This window comes from Zalophus californianus, chromosome 2 (assembly GCF_009762305.2).
Source record: "Zalophus californianus isolate mZalCal1 chromosome 2, mZalCal1.pri.v2, whole genome shotgun sequence".
In the NCBI taxonomy this organism is placed as follows: Eukaryota; Metazoa; Chordata; class Mammalia; order Carnivora; family Otariidae; genus Zalophus; species Zalophus californianus.
The window spans coordinates 152,553,393-152,565,522 of NC_045596.1; the positions used below are offsets into that span (position 1 = coordinate 152,553,393).

A 12,130-nucleotide genomic window follows, 5' to 3' on the forward strand; every position below is an offset into this window, starting at 1 on the left:
GGGATCATGACCTGAGCCAAAGGCAGACGCTTGACCGACTGAGCCACCCAGGCCCCTCATCATTGCTTTTCTAATCACTATTACTCCACCTGCCTCCTGGCCTTCTAGGTCTAGCCTTCACTCAGGCTTCAGAGGGACTGTCTAAAGCACATATGATCCCATTGTTCTCTCACTAAAGATTTCAGTGGCTCCCCTCACCCTTACCACGCCTTCTCTGATCTGACCCCTACCTCTCTCTTCAGTCTTATTTCTAATCTTTCTGGGCCTCCTATCTTGCCACTTTACCCCCACAATTTTATTCATACTTGTCCCCTCTCCCTGGAGAACCCCTCCCCCATTCCTGGCTAAAAGTCATCTTTTAATATGAATTTCAGGCACTGACTTTTCCAGAAGGCCTTTTCTGACCCCACCAGAGCAGAAGAGGAGCCCACAGCAGTGGGAGCAGATATCACCACACCAAGCACATACACACTGTCTTATAATTATCTGTGGGTTGATTTCCCCAACTAAATCAGCTTCTTAAAGTCAGCAGTTAGATGACTGTTTGAATTTCCAGTGTTAGCACAGTGTTAGGATGTTTATTGAATAAATACATGAATACGAATAAATAGGGTGGTGTTTTTATTATTACAAAGTTGGGATTATTACAAAGTCATATTACATGACTCTATTGTTAGAATCATTCTAGTATCATGCTATATAATGAAGAGGGTTTTTGTTGTTGTTGTTGTTAATTGGTACCACAAGGGCTAGAAGCCAAAGGGGAAATATTTAGAGGTACTGTCTCTATCCTGTTCTCCTTCCAAAATAAATGGTGTGTTTCTAAATTGAGGTCCTCTGGTCTTCTCAGTTCTTCTGAAAGATGCTTTTGCTTCCTTAGTGAGTGAGAAATATCCTGGCCCCTAATTATATGGTCCTGAAGACACAGCCCCCAATAAGAGATCCTACCTACAGCTATTTTTCAGTAAGAGTGGACGAAAGCAGTGAGTCCAGTCTTGCATTTAGTAGGTGTTTGATAAATGCTCAAGAAAGGAGTAAATTATGAGATGCTCATTTGTGCTAACTCCTGTAAACTCCAGCCTGTGGCTAGGGGTCAATTTTTAAATTTACCTCCTTTACAAGAAAGAACTGTGTCGGCTATGCTGTGTTTGAAGTCACAAGGACATTGGAAGATTGTAAAAGCAATGGGCTAACTGTTTAAGTTAACCTAAAATGCATAGATGTACAGTTGATGTGGGAAACATTTGATCTGCTTATTTTTAGTGAGCCCATGAATTTGTATTTAAGTTTCTTTACATGGGTATCAATTTCTTTCCATATGACTCTCTTGAGGCTATGGGCTCACTGATGCTTACAATCTACTGTGCAAAGTTATCTTTAACATCTCCTTACACTGCTCCTTTTAAGCTTCACACAGTGCCCTCTAGTTCTTATGGGTGTTGGTGACTATTAATGACTTAACTAGATTTGGTTTTATCTTTTGGGTTTATTGCTGCTAACCGAGGACCTCGTGATGGGAAGCACTGATGTATACTAAGACAATTTTTTTCTTGTTTTTAGTTTTTTTAATTAAATAAATTAATTTAATTACTCATAAATTAATTAATTTATTAATTTTTACATCATTGGATAGTAATTTTATTAATCATATTATAATGCTACTTTTTCTATTTTTTTAATTTTTTATTGTTAATCATCGTACATCATTAGTTTTTGATGTAGTGTTCCATGATTGTTTGTGCATAACACCCAGTGCTCCACGGAGAACGTGCCCTCTTTAATACCCATCACCAGGCTAACCCATCCCCCCACCCCCCTCCCCTCTAGAACCCTCAGTTTGTTTTTCAGAGTCCATCATCTCTCATGGTTCGTCTCCCCCTCCAACTTACTCCCCTTCATTCTTCCCCTCCTGCTATCTTCTTCTTTTTTTTCTTAACATATATTGCATTATTTGTTTCAGAGGTACAGATCTGTGACTCAACAGTCTTGCACAATTCACAGCGCTCACCATAGCACATACCCTCCCCAGTGTCTATCACTCAGCCACCCCATCCCTCCCACCCCCCACCACTCCAGCAACCCTCAGTTTGTTTCCTGAGATTAAGAATTCCTCATATCAGTGAGGTCATATGATACATGTCTTTCTCTGATTGACTTATTTCACTCAGCATAACACCCTCCAGTTCCATCCACGTCGTTGCAAATGGCAAGATCTCATTCCTTTTGATGGCTGCATAATATTCCATTGTGTATATATACCACATCTTCCTTATCCGTTCATCTGTCGATGGACATCTTGGCTCTTTCCACAGTTTGGCTATTGTGGACATTGCTGCTATAAACATCGGGGTGCACATACCCCTTCGGATCCCAACATTTGTATCTTTGGGGTAAATACCCAGTAGTGCAATTGCTGGATCATAGGGTAGCTCTATTTTCAACTGTTTGAGGAACCTCCATACTGTTTTCCAGAGTGGTTGCACCAGCTTGCATTCCCACCAACAGTGTAGGAGGGTTCCCCTTTCTCCGCATCCCCACCAACATCTGTCGTTTCCTGACTTGTTAATTTTCGCCATTCTGACTGTTGTGAGATTAACTCATAATTAATAAAAATTAATTACTCATAAATACACAATGCTTTAAAATAAATATTAATGTTGTGGTACCTGGGTGGCTCAGTCGGTTAAGCGTCTACCTTCAGCTTAGGACATGATCCCAGAGTCTCATGATCCTGGATTCTCAAGATCAAGCCCCATGTCAGGCTCCCTGCTCAGTGGGAGTCTGCTTCTCCCTCTCCCTCTGCCCCTTCCCCTGATCCTTCTCTCTCTCTCTCCCTCCTGCTCACTGTCCCTCTTTCTCAAATAAACTAAAGAAAATCTTTAAAAAAATATTAATGTTAAATGTGGAGAATACAAATCTTTTCCAAAAAGAATTTTATACATAATGAGCAATTCATAATTTCACATTTTGATAGAGAACTAACACTTTTGGAGCAAAGTACCCAGAGACAGGGTTAAGGACCATTCTGCTTAACAAAAACTTAGAATCCTAACAATTTCTAGACCTACCCTCTTTCCTTGGACATAGGTAAGGTGATAACAGTTTGAGGGGTGCCTGGGTGGTGCAGTCAGTTAAGAGTCTGACTCTTGATTTTGGCCCAGGCCCTGATCTCAGGGTGGTGAGATCGAGACCCCTGGTGGCTCTGAGCTCAGTGCAGACTCTGCTTGAGATTCTCTCTCTCCCTCTCCGTCTGCCCCGGCCCCCTGTGCATGCTCTCTCTCTAAAATAAATAAATCTTTTTTAAAAAGGTGATAACAGTTTGAAAGACTTTTCTTATTTTTGATTGTTATCTCCAGTCAAGAGGTGTGTCTAGCAAAAAAGGAATCTGTGTGCATTCGTAGCATTTTACATTTGGAAGGAATGATAAAGAAAATTTAATCATCCAACGTTCTCTTCTTAGAGGCAGAAATGTTTTAGAATCAAGCTTATCTGATTTCCCATCTTCTGCCTTTTATGATGAACTGATTTGCTAATTAGGATCATGTTCATCTGAAGAATATATCTTTCAGTTTTCTAAATCTTTATTATTAAACAATAAATGAAACTGTTTGGATTTCACAAGTAAAATCAATCAATTGATAATTATTGGAATGGATATAACATAGCATGAGGGTTTTTAAAAATATATATATATATAGCTTTAAAAATATAATTTATTTTACACTGGGGACAGATATCAGAGGAGCTTTTCTGAGCCTTTGGATGGGGGCAAAAGGACCGCAGCCTGGAGTTATCAGGTTGGGATTATTTGGGGTTGGCATTATTACCAGGAAGTGAGACTGAATGAATGGAACTTGCGGTGTGACCCAGAAACAGGCTGAGGAGGACAGACTCCAACAAGCTTAAGTTATCGCAGGTGCCCCCCCATTCCAGTGCAACCAATCTGCCAAACTTTATTTTTTGGAAAGCTCAAATTGTAGGATCTCCAAACTAGGGTCAGCTGTGATGTGAGGGGGCTCTGGCTGTGGCAGCAGGGACTGCCAGGAAGCAGTGTCCCGGGCAGTAGTCCTGGGGTACGGCGTGTTTGGGTCCATTAGAACTCGAGGACACCTACTATCACAGGATAGCCACCTCCGGATAGGGTGGCGCAGGCGGCGCACGTGACAGGCACCGCTGGCCGAGTACCTGAAACCGCGGGGGCTCAGGATCCCCACCCACAAGTGAAACAGACCCCGACCGACATCTAAATTTTCCTGAGTTCTCACACATCCACACATCCGAAGAAACCCAGCCCACACCCACACAAGTTCTCCCACATTCTAACCCCACCCCGGAGTTTGCATCCACACACAAGGCAAAACGGATGAACCAAGAGCTTGAAATTACCCAGGCACAAACTCCCCAAATCAGGCTTCCCATAGCCCAAGAGTCTGGAGGGAACCGAGAAAGGGATGCAAACAAAAGAGTTTTAAAACAGACCTCTCTGAGCCAACCTGATTGCTCCACGCCGAAATTTTGGCAGCTGAAGTCTTCTCCAGTTTGAACAAGAAAAGATTCTACACCCACCCCCCCAAAAAAAGGATGGTCCTGAGGAGCCCCCCTACCTTGCTACAGCGCCAGGTGGACAGGTCTCCGAGGCTGAGAAAGGTGCGACCTAAGCCCCGCCGGCTGCCCGCAGGAGAGGCACAGCTGCGGCCGACAGTGGAGGCGGTGGCCTCTGGCCCCGCCCCCGCCCCGCCCCCAGGACGCCCCGCCCCCCGGCCGCCAGGCCCGCGCCCCGCAAACCCTCCACCCGACTCCGCAGCTGCGGCCGCCGCTCGTTCACCTCCCGGCGCGCGGACTACGGAGCCCGGTGCATTGTGGGAAGCCAGAGCCCAAGGCTGGGCGGACGCTGACCCCTGGTGGGCGCCGTTCCAAAGGGAGTCCCGGGGCTCGGGGTGCTCGCAGCTGCGGTGGGAGTTGCAGCCCGGAGGGAAGGCCGACCACCCAGGACCACCCCAGCGAGCTGGTGTCTGTTGCATATCGCTCTTATCTCAGTAAAGTATCAGAATAAACCCAGATGCTTTAAAAGTCCCTGAGGCTCCTCCGCCCCCAGTAGTGACACAAGTAAAAACTAAAGGAACTTGGAGACTAAGGAAAGCTTTTTAAACTCGGGAAAATACTTTTTTAATTGTAAGACAAAAATGACGTCAAGATTATGGAGAAATCTGCACTTAATTTTTATTTCTGGTAAAACCACAGATGGGCTCAATCTGTCTAGAGAATATGGGGAAAAATGTAACAGGAACTAGGAAACTGGAATCCAGGACTTTCTCTTCTGGGCATACACCTCAAGGAAATAGTTCAAAGGAGTAAAAAAAGGAACTTATACAAAAGTATTCATGGTAAAAATTAGAAAATAACAAATGACTAATAATACGTGAAAGGCACAAAAACAATATGTAGCTCTTTAAATAAGAATATGAATAGTATCATTGTGTAGAATGGTTTCTAACAAATAACGTTAAATGAAAAACATAGAACACAAGAAAGCACATGGCTGGGGCACCTGGGTGGTTCAGTGGGTTAAGCACCTGACTCTTGATCTCAGCTTGGGTCTTGATCAGCTCCTCAGATCCTAAGTTCAGGCCCTGACTTTGGGGCTCTGGCTGTGCAGGAGCCCACTTAAAAAAAGAAAAAACAAAAGGAAGCGCATGGCCATTGATTCCAACCCTGTGAAAATGTATGTGTTCACAAATATAAAGAAATTTTGGAGGAATATAAATAGTTTATAGAGTTTAATATGTCTTAAGATTCCTTTATTTTCATTAAATAACTTTTTAAACACTGCTAAACTGTTGGGACTAGTTCTAATTTTGGATGACATTGCAATACGTCAGTTTCAGCTCACTCTAAGTAATAAAAAAAAGTTATCTAAAAAGAAAAAATTCTCAGGCTGTAGTGAACCATGATAATTTTACTTGTCTGCAAACCCTCGTGGGACACAAAAGGAAATAAGCTTGAGGGGCGGGGGGTAGGGGAGGTGTATTACTCGGCTAGGACAGCCTTAACAAAGTACCACAGACTGGGTGGCTTAAACAGAAATGTATTTTCTCACGGTTCTGGAAGCTGGAAGTCGGAGATCAAAGTATCAGCAGGGTTGGTTCTTTCTGAAAGCTGTGAGGGGAAAAAAAAAATCTGTTCCAGGCCCCTCTCTTGGTTTGTAGATGGCCATCTTCACATTCACATGATGTTCTTTCTATATGTGTGCCTATGCCCAAATGGTCCCCTTACATAAGGACAGTCATATTAAGATTAGGGGCCCACCTTACTCCAGTATGACTCCATCTTCTCTAACTACGTCCACAACAACCGTATTTCCAAATAAGGTCATGATCTGAGGTACTGATGATTAGGACTTTAATCTATTAATTTGGGGGAGCAGAGAGAAGACACAATTCAACCCATCACAGGATTCAAGTGTAATCTCATGAAAATTGCACCCACCCAAGGACAAAACCAATAGTATAATGTATACCATCTCACATGTATCAAAACCCTAACAACTTAAACCCAGTCAAACCAAACTGATGACAACTTTCTTCCTTCTGTCCTTTAACACCATCGAGGCCTTTTTAGTTGAAACCAGGGATGTTAATGAGATAAAATGGCCTAGAGGCTTCATAAATAATGTTTCTGATGTGTCCAGCCTCCTGCAGGAAGGGCTTGAAGACGTGTCCAAATGCCTGGGAGGAGGGCAGCACCCCTTGCATTTGAACCTCAGGAGCATGGGCAGAAAGAATATGGGTTGAGAATTCCAGGAAGCAGGACCCCCATCCCTAGAGGGCACACACAAATGCCCTCCTGCTGAAGAAGTCAGCTTTAGTGCAAGAGGCTGATGAGAGCCCTTGCAGCTTGGGGAGGATGCCCCACAAGGGTGGAATGTGGTCTTTCTGAACGGAGCCAGTCTCTTCCAATTAACCTTACCACATGGTTGGGATGAGAAGCTCCAGATTTTCACTGAGCCCTGCCTCCTGCCTTCTGAGGTGATGAGGACCCAGGAGATCTCTGAGATAAATGAAGCCCTGTCTGACACTTCTGGATCAGTTTGTTTGTTTGTTTAAATTCTGAAAGAACCAGAAGCCAGGTCAGTGGTGTACCGATAAAAAGGACCTCCAGAAAGAAAAGCTCTGATTTGTGGTGCTTACGGATTTCTGTGGCGCAGATACTCCCGCCGTGGCTGATCTCAAGCTACCAACACGAGGTCACTGAACACAGAGCCGGAGCTCCAGCACACCACCAGGCCTGGGGAGTTGGTTTAACAGAGTCTCAAGGCTGGGAGGCTGCTGGCACGGAGCCAAGCTGGGAGCACCCCAGTGAAAGGCGGACAGAAGGGCCAGCCCCTTGTGGGTTAGGAGCAGAGGCTCCAACAGGACAGCAGGCCTAGTGCGTGGCAAGCCATGGGCAGCAGGTGGCTCAGTAAGAAGCAGGGTCCAGGGCGCCTGGGTGGCTCAGATGGTTGAGCGTCTGCCTTCGGCTCAGGTCATGATCCCGGGGTCCTGGGATCGAGTCCCGCATCGGGCTCCCTGCTCCTTGGGAGCCTGCTTCTCCCTCTGCTTCTCTCTCTCTCTCCTCCTCTGTCTCTCATGAATAAATAACTAAAATCTTAAAAAAAAAAAAAAGAAGCAGGGTCCACACACATGCCCCAGGAGAGTGGGGAGGGGAAATGGGCAGGAACACCAAACCTAGCAGGTGGCAGAAGGGAGGAAGTGCATTCTTTCAGACCCGTGTGAGGCTCACCCAGTCTGGGTAGGAGAAGTATGACAGGCAGCTTCAGGGCACGGGTGAGGCAATCAGAATTTTCTCAGACTGGAGGGAAACACCCCTCTTGTATTTCCCTTATTAGGGCCTTTTCCTGGTAGAACATTGCCAGGAAGAGAGACATTTAGCTTAGAGCTTCCAGGCTCACACAGATCATTCTTGTCAACTGAGCTAAATCCCACGTGGACTTCCTCCCTGTTAGAACAGAGTAAAGCTTGTGTGAGGGCAGGTAAGAAAACCAAGATAACCTAACCTGGACCTTGGGGGCCTTGTATATGGTGCAGACGAGTGGCGCACCTGGGCCACACTTACTATTTCTTGCCGAGCCTAACCCGCCAGTATTCATGCTCATCACTCTGCTTTAATATTATTCTTGTACACTCTATGCCCCACACCTGCAGGAGTGCTCTGTTTCACAGGCAAACCTGATCATACATATGTTCCTCCTACTTAAGAACCCTTTCCTGGGTCAAGTTCACTCTCACTCAGCACACAGGCTTTTCCTGACCTGACATCTACTCATCCCTCCAGCTTTACTTGTTGCTCTGCTCCTGGTAACTTCCCCTTATCTAGGTTGCCATTCCCAAACAAGTTGTGTTTTCTTGATTCTAGGCCTTCATGTTTGTGTTTCCACTAAGTTTTTACTCTTTTCCTAGCTCTGTGAGTCTATGCCCATGCCATGCATCTTAAGTTACATCTATAGTTTTGTTATTAAATCCTAGGGGTTTTTTTTTTTTACTATCTTTTTATTGTGGCAAAATATATATAACATAAAACTTACCATTTTTAAGGATGCCTGGGTGGTGCAGTCAGTTAAACGTCCGACTCTTGGTTTCGGCTCAGGTCATGATCTCAGGCTCGTGGGATCGAGCCCACCTCAAGCTCCACACTCAGCATGGAGTCTGCTTAAGACTCTGTGCCACCATTTTCCCCCCAACTCTCTCTCTGTCTCTCTCTAAAGTGAATAAATAAATCTTTTAAAAAAACTGACCATTTTTAAGTGAAAAATTTAGTGCCATTAATTACATTCACAATATTGTGCAACCATCACTACTATTTCCATAATTTTTCATCACCCTAAACAGGAATGCTGTACCTATTAAACAATAATTCCCCACACTCCCATTCATCCAACCTCCACTAACATCTAATCTACCTACTGTCTATAGGAATTTGCATATTCTAGATATTTAATATAAATGGAATCATACAATGTTTGTCCTTTTGTGTCTGGCTTCTTTCACATAGCATAATATTTTCAAGGTTCATTCATGTTGCAGCATGTGTCAGAATTCCATCCCTTTTCCATGGCTGGATAATATTCCATTGTATAAACATACTACATTTTGTTTATCCCTTCATCTGTTGATAGATACTTGGGTTGTTTCCACCTTTGGGCTATTGTGAATAATGCTGCTCTGAACGTTGGCATATTCTTCACATTTGGCATATCCCTCCACGTGGTAAGATCTCCTTTCTCTTGTAGAACTAGTTAACTTCTATTTATGTCAGAGAATCTTTTATATGTAGAAAATGGTGGAACAGGAGGCCAAACCCAAACCTCCTGACTGTGACCAGGGATATTTCCACTTTGCCCTGCTGAATGACAGGCTTCCCTAGATGGGCTATCAAAATGCATGTGGGAGGATTGCAGGTAGCAGAGCCTGAGGGGGCTGGTTAGAAGGCTCCAGAAATAGGAGTTAGAGCTATGGCCTGGGCCAAGTTTGACAAAAATGGGTCTGCATTTGATCTTCATGAATGTCCACAGGCAGCCATTTTCATAAAGTAACAATGTATGTGGATCACTGTGGGGTATCTATATATGAATTGGTTGACAAGAGAAGAGTAGAAAAAAATGGGAGACAGATGGGAAGAAGACAGATTAGAGTAAGTGGTCATGGGAATACTCAGCAGAACTTTAATCAAGCTACCAAATCATACCGTAACAATAAATATGGTCCAATAAAGACAAAGTAGATAGCAGGATGCCAGTATGCAACTTTATTTCATCTGCTTTTACATGAATATAAGTAATAGAGCATACTGAATACAAACAAGGATATTTAATTGACCATATGTTAAATGGCATGATCTAGTCCGAATTTGGTCAAATCCAGCTCACTGCTGTTACCCTTTCCCCTGAGAAATAGTCACTGAAAGCCTCTTTGATTCTCTCTCCTGCCCCAAAGCCTTGAGGCCTTGTATTGAATATTGTTGGCATTTACTGCCAAGTTGTAAGACATTCCTTTGTATACTCAGAGTTCCCTTTAGAGGCACCTGACTGGTTCAGTTGGTAGAGCATGTGACTCTTGATCTCAAGATTGTGAGTTTGAGCCCCACATTGGATATAGAGATTACTTAAAAATAAAATCTTTAAAAAAAGTCCCTTTATAATGCTAGTCATGGGTATTCATGAAGCAAAATTGGAAGGAAACAGCCAGTATCTTCTCTCTGTCTTTTCCTTCCAGGCACCAGGTGTTAACAGGTCTGAATCATTAAGAGTGGAATTTTAGGCATGAGTAGAAAATAAATTTTTTGGATGTGGCAACCTTGCTGGCACTCCTCAGATCACACCATCAAGACACAACACATGCTCAGCCTGGCTGAAAGGCCAGTCCTGTCTGGACAGATCCTCTCAAGCCTGAGACACTGACAGGAAGTGGGCTTTGAAAGAATGTCCTGCTTCTTGGAGTTGAGCACAGCTAGACATACTGGGGTTATCTTGATGCAGTCTGAGTAAAAAGGGTTTAGGATGATAAAAGAAGACGTGGCTAAAAGAAGGAAGCAAAAGGGAACCGTGGGGAATAAGGCTGGGAATCAATTTTGTCTTTCCCTCAATTTCCCAAGCTTAGTGAGAGAAACCACAGCAAGTTCTAAGATAGACCTATAAGGAGCCACTAGGTGTCACCAGGTCATTCCTTGGAGCCCTTGTGCATTCCTAGCTACCTCTCCATACCCAAGTCTACACTCAGTGCAGAACTGCTAACAAACTCACTTCGAAAGGAAAGCTATAAACCACTCAGGCTATATCAGCCTTGTGCATAAATCTCAAAGAGCACAAGATTTGCCTTTTACATCTGACTACCTCTCCTTTCTCTCTATGGAGCTTCCATCTTCCTGTCTCAGTTACAGACCCTTAATCTCTTACAACTTCCCCATTTCCTTCCATGTAAAATTATCTTTACCTTTTTTTTTTTAACAACTGATAATCAATTTATTAAAAAGGTTGATTTAAGCATCTGCAATGGTGACTTCAACCTCAACTCCTGGCTCAGTACTGATGGAAGTAATCTGCTTAACAATCTCAGAAGGACTGTGCAAATCAGAGTCGCTTGTGGATCCTCATCTGAAAACGATCCCAGGTCTTAGAACCTTCACCACAAGGAGTTTTTCTTGTAGTGATTCTCAGAGTCTTGGTAGGCATCCGAACCGGTCCTTTCACTTTGAGATTCTTTTCCTTTGCGCCTCTGATCAAGTCAGCACATACCTTTTCCAAAGATTTTACGTTGCGGCTGGTGAGAGTAATTCTAATTCGGTGAATCGCCACCTCCGGTTCCACAGGTGTCTTCCCGGTGTCTTTAAAAGCCATGGCTGCGGCGCGGCTTCCTGACCGACTTGTTCCTCAGTGAGAGCGAACAGCGGTGAGTCAGGAGCAGGAGCGGGGCGTGCAAAGCACCGCTGCAGCTGCGACCGCATCTTCCTCAAAGAGTTATCTTTACCTTTAAAAGGATCTTATATACTAATTCATACTAAAGTATGAATGACTGAAAATAGCTTACTATACTGCAAGAGTAGTTATATTTTCCAAAGTAATAATTTCATCAGTGATAGATTTCATGTAATAGTTTAAAAAAATCTGAGAGATGGAAAAACATATACCATGCTAACACTAATCAAAAGAAAACTAGAGTAGCTATACTACTGTCAGACAAAGTGGACTTCAGAGCAAGGAAAATTATCAGGGATAAAGCGGGGTATTACACAATGCTAAAGGAGTCAATTCTTCAAGAAGACATAATAATCCTTAGTGTGTACGTGCGTAACAACAGTGTCAAAATATGTGAGACTAAAATGGACAGAACTGCAAGGAGAAATAGATGAATCCACTATTATAGTTGGACACTTCAATGGTCGTCTGTCAGAAACGGACAGGTCCAGCAGTCAGAAAATCAGTAAGGACAAAGTTGAACTCAACATCACCAATCAACTGGACATAATTGACATCTACTAACTACTTCACTCAACGACAACAGAAAACACATTCCCCTCAGGTCACACGGAATAGTCACCAAGAGAGACCACATTCTGGGCCATAAACACATCTTAACAA

General features: G+C 43.6%; 1 pseudogene; it reads right to left on the reverse strand.

Moving 5' to 3' along the window:
* Positions 1-11,016: 11,016 nt before the first annotated feature.
* On the reverse strand, positions 11,017-11,518 carry LOC113924648 (annotated as a pseudogene).
* Positions 11,519-12,130: the final 612 nt, after the last annotated feature.